Source organism: Nuphar pumila, chromosome 2 (genome assembly GCF_984573655.1).
Source record: "Nuphar pumila chromosome 2, dmNupPumi1.hap1.1, whole genome shotgun sequence".
NCBI lineage: Eukaryota > Viridiplantae > Streptophyta > Magnoliopsida > Nymphaeales > Nymphaeaceae > Nuphar > Nuphar pumila.
Window position 1 is genome coordinate 142,760,691 of NC_143250.1, and position 6,145 is coordinate 142,766,835.

The window sequence follows — 6,145 nt, forward strand, 5'->3', positions numbered from 1 at the left end:
ATCAACTAATATCGAAACATAAGTTAAACTATTCATATTATTGAGATATGCATGCTATGACATGACTTGCTTAGTTCAGTATACTACTCGTTGAGTTATGCACACTTGTTGAAGCGTTACAATAGTTTTTTGCTAGTAATAACTGACTGCTCGTACTAGTTAAATGCTTATGATAATAACATTATGCTAGTGGTAATATGACACATGTGACATGCTTTACTACTTGGTCTAACTACCCTGACTCATCATGTGATTACTTACAACTCATAATCTATGAACTGGTTGCATCTTAAGACTAATGTAACAGCTTACAACTCATAATCTATGAACTGTTTACAACTAGGACTAATGTAGCTGCTTGTCTTATAGGTTGCTTACATCTTGTGATTAGTATAACTGTTGTAGTATGATAGCTTACCGCGTGCAATTTATAAATTACTTATTATGCAATTGCTTGCACCTTATGAGGTAGGTAGTTATTTGCCGTAAAATCGTGTATACCTTGTGATAGTTGATAACTCACTTGATTTTATGGTTAATTGTTCACCTTGTTAACCTTTATTGGTTTGCATACTCAATTGTTCATGTTAGAATTACTTATTTGCATAGTTTATTGCACATGCTAAATATAACTCATGATTTTTTTCAATTTTATATTGACTCTCTTACGTACCTATCAGTTTTTCGTGAAACTGACCCATTTCATGACAGGTGGTGTTTGCGATGGCACGATGGCGTGACGAGATCAAGACAACACTCTTTCTCTGATGTTTCGCTCTTGAGGATATTTTGGTAAATTTGCATGAAGTTTTTTTTTAAAATCTTTCTTTTGTACAAGTCTCAAATTGCATTTTCATAATCTCTTTGGTTTTTTAAAATGTACGAAGTTGCAAATCTATTTGTCAAGGAAAGTTTGCGCTGAAATGCGCCCAAGATCCATTGACTTGCTATTTCAAACATTATTTTTTCTGCTGAATTATTATTTAAACACTTTGATTAATGATTGATTATAAAACTTTCAAACTTTTCATAAAAAGTTACAAGTCTTGGATTTTTGAGGCGTTGCAATGAGACCCCACCCCATTTGAACATGGATGGAGTAAAGAGAAAAGAGAAAGGAGAGAGAAAGTAAAAACACAAAATATGATAATTGATTCTCTAAACATTTGAGGGCTCTTAATAATAATCGACCCCTTCATATGTGGAACTGATTCCTTCATTTGAGGTTTATCAATATCAATAGCCGATTCTTTCCTATTATCGATAATCACTTGAGGTTTGATGATAAGCGATTCCTTCATTTGATGATAATCTATATCAATAGCCAATTCTTTCTATCTTCGTTTGTATCCACTAAAGTAGCCACACATGTAACATCATCTCTTCTATCCAACAATGTGTTGGATTAAACACTATCGAAAACTCTTTTAGTCTCCCTCAAACTAAACCGACTGCATGTGCCAAGTTGACCCCTCAACACTCTAAAGGGAGATTTTCCCAATGCCTTGGTGAAAATGTTTTCAAGTTGTCTATCCGATTTCACAAACTTTGTAATGACATTTTCATAGGAAACCATATCCCTTACATAAAGAAAGACTATATGAATGTACTTAGATTTGTTATGAAAGACATGATTAATAGACATGTGAAGAGCACTGATGTTATCACAAACTTTGTAATGACATTTTCACAAGCAACTTTATAAAAGAAATGTCAATGTTAGGCAATAACGAGAGTAACCAAGTGAGTTCAGCAGTAGTAGACATCATAGCATGATATTCTGCCTTAGAACTTGACCTTGCGATAGTATTCTGCTTCTTTGCACTCTATGTTATGCAATTGCTTCTGAGAAATGTACAAAATCTAATAGTAGATCGCCTTGTGATAGGGCAACCAGCCTAATCGGTGTCGCAAGAAGCAAATAACTCCAAGTTGTTGTGAGACAATTTTCATCCTGAAATCGATGGTTCTTTTAACATACAGGAGGATTCACTTGACTTCTGAAAGTGTCCAATTTTTAGTGCTTGCATGAACTGATTGACATAATGAGCTCCAAAAGTGAGTTCCAGTCTTGTGATGGTAATGTATTGTTGACAACCGAAAATGCTTTTGTATAGCATTGTATCTTCAAAATCTTGATCGCTTTCCCTATTCACCTGTCTTTTGGAAATTATGAGTATGTTCATCGGCTTGCAATCACGCATTTTTGCCATTTCCAAAATTTCTTTAGCATATTTGGTTTGACAAAGAAACATACCATCTTTAGTGTAGACCACTTCGATGTCAAGAAAATAATGAAGTTTGCTCAGGTCTTTGGGAGAATTTATTTTGCAATTCACCAAAAAAATCATTAAGAAGAGTATTATTGTTACCCATCAAAATCATATAGACATAAACCAACAAAATCATGATATCCTGCTTGAAATAAAAAGTGAACATGAAAGGGTCTGACACGCAAATTAAAAAACCACATGAGAACAAAAAATTTCTCAATCTTTCAAACCAGGCACGAGAAGCTTGGCGCAACCCATATAAAGCCTTCTTAACTTTACAAACATGCTTAGGATATTTTTCATCTTTAAAATTGGAGGGTTGTTTCATGTAAACAACTTCATTCAGGGCACCCTGAAGGAAAGCGTTCTTGACGTCTAACTATTTGATAACCCAATGCTTGACAGTTGCCACCATGAGGACAACTCTAATACTGGCAGGGCGAATGACAAGAGAAAATATCTCTTGAAAATCAATTCCTTCAATTTGATTAAAACTATTGGCAACTAAACATGCTTTAATTCTATCCAAACTTCCATCAGCTTTCAGTTTGGCTTTAAAAACCCGTTTTGAATCCACTATGTTCATGGATGGTTTCCATTGAACCAAGTCCCAAGTGTGATTAGCAGCCAAAGCTATGATTTCTTCATCCATGGCAAGTTTTCATCTCGAATGAGCCAAAACCTCTTTGATGGACTTCAGCTCGCGAGGAATAGAATCATACAAAACATAAAGATTAAGATATTTAGGATTTGGTTTAGTGATACTTGTCATACTTTGGGTCACCATATGATGTGGGGTCCGAGGCTGTTTAGAAGTAGGCAATGTAAGAGCTGTACAGTCGACTATATTCTCCTTACTAGTATGGATTGACGAAGCCATTTCAATTGGTATTGACAATTCATCAGTAGTAGGGACGATATTTCTGTGATGGGGACTCTCATTGCCACTAAAGAGAGGTTGAATGATGTCGATCTCCTGAATGTCGCTGTTAGGAGTGAGACTATAAAAACCCTGTATATTCTTAGAAGACTGGTCATAACAAGTAACATACTGGTAAAGCTTCAGTACTCTCAAGAGGTTTAGAATTATTGTTGGTCTCTTAGTTTTCAAAAAAACCTTTATGATTTTATTTTTCACTAACAGAAAACTCTTCGAAAATATTTTCATCTTTATATAATGAGACCGGATCCTGATAAGGCATGTTATACTCATCAAAGACAACATGTCTTGACATGTATATATGCCCAGTAGCAGGGTGAAGACACTTGTATCCCTTATGTTGCATGCTATATACAAAAATACAAAGAAGATATTTTGGATCAAATTTACTTTTGCCATAGTCCTCTCAAATAGGGAAAGCATCATGACCCAAAAACCTGAAGAATCAAATATTATGGTTGTGTTTCAAATAAACGAAAATAAGAGGAATCCATGTTTAAACCGGAAGAAGGATGATTGATAAAAAAATGACCGTAGAGAAGGCTTCTACCCTATATCATTTTGACACAGAACTATGAAAAATCATGGTAAGTCCCAATTCGGTGATGTTGCAATATTTTTTTTCCGCAACACCACTTTGTATCATCAAGATACTCGACAAATTTGTGACTAGTGAACTCCCCACTGCCATTTGAATGAAAGACTAATTTTTTTTATCAAATTAGCATTCAACATATTTATGAAAATAAACAAAACTCTCAAAGAAGTTAGACTTTCACTTCAAGAAATATATCCACATGAACCTTGTGTAATCGTTTGATAAAAATCACATAATAACGATAATTATCGCGAGACAAGATGGGCGCGGGTCTCCATATATCATAATAAGCAATTTCAAAAAGTTCAAGAGTTCTATTATCAAAATCCAAAAATGGTAGATGACAAGCCTTACTAAGCTGACAACTAGCATATATGAGGATTTTATTACTGAAAATAATATCAATAAGTTTACTTTTATTCAAATATCTCACGTTACTTATTTAAAGATGTACAAGCCATTCATGCCATTTTTTTCTAAAACCTTTCTAAATTGCGTGGAGAAAAATACCTTTGATCTTCCACCAAAAGTATAAAGGTCACCTTTTCTACTCTCTTTGGCCAATATTCTCTTTGTTTTCCTATTCTTTATAACACACACAAATAAAAAAAATTCAAAAATATATGTCAAGTCCCTTGTTAGCTTACTGATGGACACAAGATCTTTCTTGAGAGAATAAATATATAAGACATCTTGTAAAGGAATGGAAACAAATTTTACCTTTACACTGGCACTTTCAGTGTAAGTAATAGACATTTTTTCACCATTCTCTACCATCACAATATCATCGTCAATATAAGGTTTCATGTTATGTAATTTACCTGAGTTTTCAGACATGTGTGTCATGGCCCTAGTGTTAGCAAACCATTCATCTTGACTTTCGGTCATCATCATAGCAGCCAGAGCTTGAGGCACATCCTCAGGTTGGAAAGTATGATTGAATCGATTAAAGCAACTCAAGGCAGAGTGATTTTTCTTGTTACAAATATGACAAACATTTGTTTCCTTTCCTTTCTTTTTGTCATTTTGCATTTGAGATTTGCTATTTTTCTTAGGGTCATTAGAATTTTTGTTTTGAAAAAAATGTCCCTTTCAGGTAGACTTGTAATTATTATTTCCATGTACTATTTCCTTATTTGATGCATGTTGCCCATATAAAGCCATTTGTGGTTGGTTAGACTCGTACATCTTATTTCTGTTTTCGCGACTTTGCAAGAGGAATGATTTTCTTATACGAAGGAATGAGTGACTTCAAAATGGTTGTTACAAATTACTCATATTCAGGACCAAGTCCTTGTAATAGCCAAAAGACTTTTATCGTCTTCAACGGGTTTGTCAATGGCATCAAGATCATCACAAATGGACTTGGATTTTTTAATATAAGAATCAATCATGTCTTTACCTTTCTTGATAATAGTCATCATAGGCATGAGATGCAACTCCCTTTCTTGAGATTCCTAAGTGAAGGTGTCGACCAAGGTTACCCATATTTCCTTCCTTGTCTCAAATCCGACAACAAAACCAATAACACTTTCGAATAAGGTTCCAGTGATCCAGCCTTTCAAAAGACGATCTGATTTTTTTAAGGCTGAGTACTGAGGATTTAGAACCTTCTTTAATTCGAAATTAACATCTGTGCTAATATGAATCATTATTAGTGGTATAGGTGTCTCATCAGTATGAAACCCCTATATGTCTTGGCTTTCGATTAAAGCTTTATTTTGGGTTCTCTATAAAAGAAAGTTGGAGTGAGACAACTTAAAGGAAATAAAATTTGACACATTTAGTGTCGCAAGATATGGGCAGGTTAACGACTGAGACACAGATGAAGCCATGAAATACGAGATTCGCTAAATCACTTCGATGGCTCTGATACCATAAAGAAAAAAGAGAAAGGAGAGAGAAAGTAAAAGAACACAAAATATACATGGTTCGAATATGAGAATTCTACGTCAAGGACAAGAGAAAGCATTTTTCTTATTTTGATAGAGGAGCAAACATATGCTTAAATACAAGAAGGTAGAAAAATGTCAAAGCTAAAAGTAAAGGCTTTATCTGATTTTCATAACTAGTAACCGACCCTTTCATTTTAGTTGTTGATTCCTTCATTTGAGGCATCTTGATATCGATAACCGATTCTCTAAATATTTGAGGGCTCTTGATAATAATTGACCTCTTCATATGTGAAACCGACTCTTTCATATGTGGAACCAATTTCTTCATTTGATGTTTATCAATATCAATAGCCGATTCTTTTCACCGTCGTTTTTTATCCACTAAAGTAGCTACAAATGTAGCGTCATCTCTTCTATCGAACTATTTGTTGGATTCAGC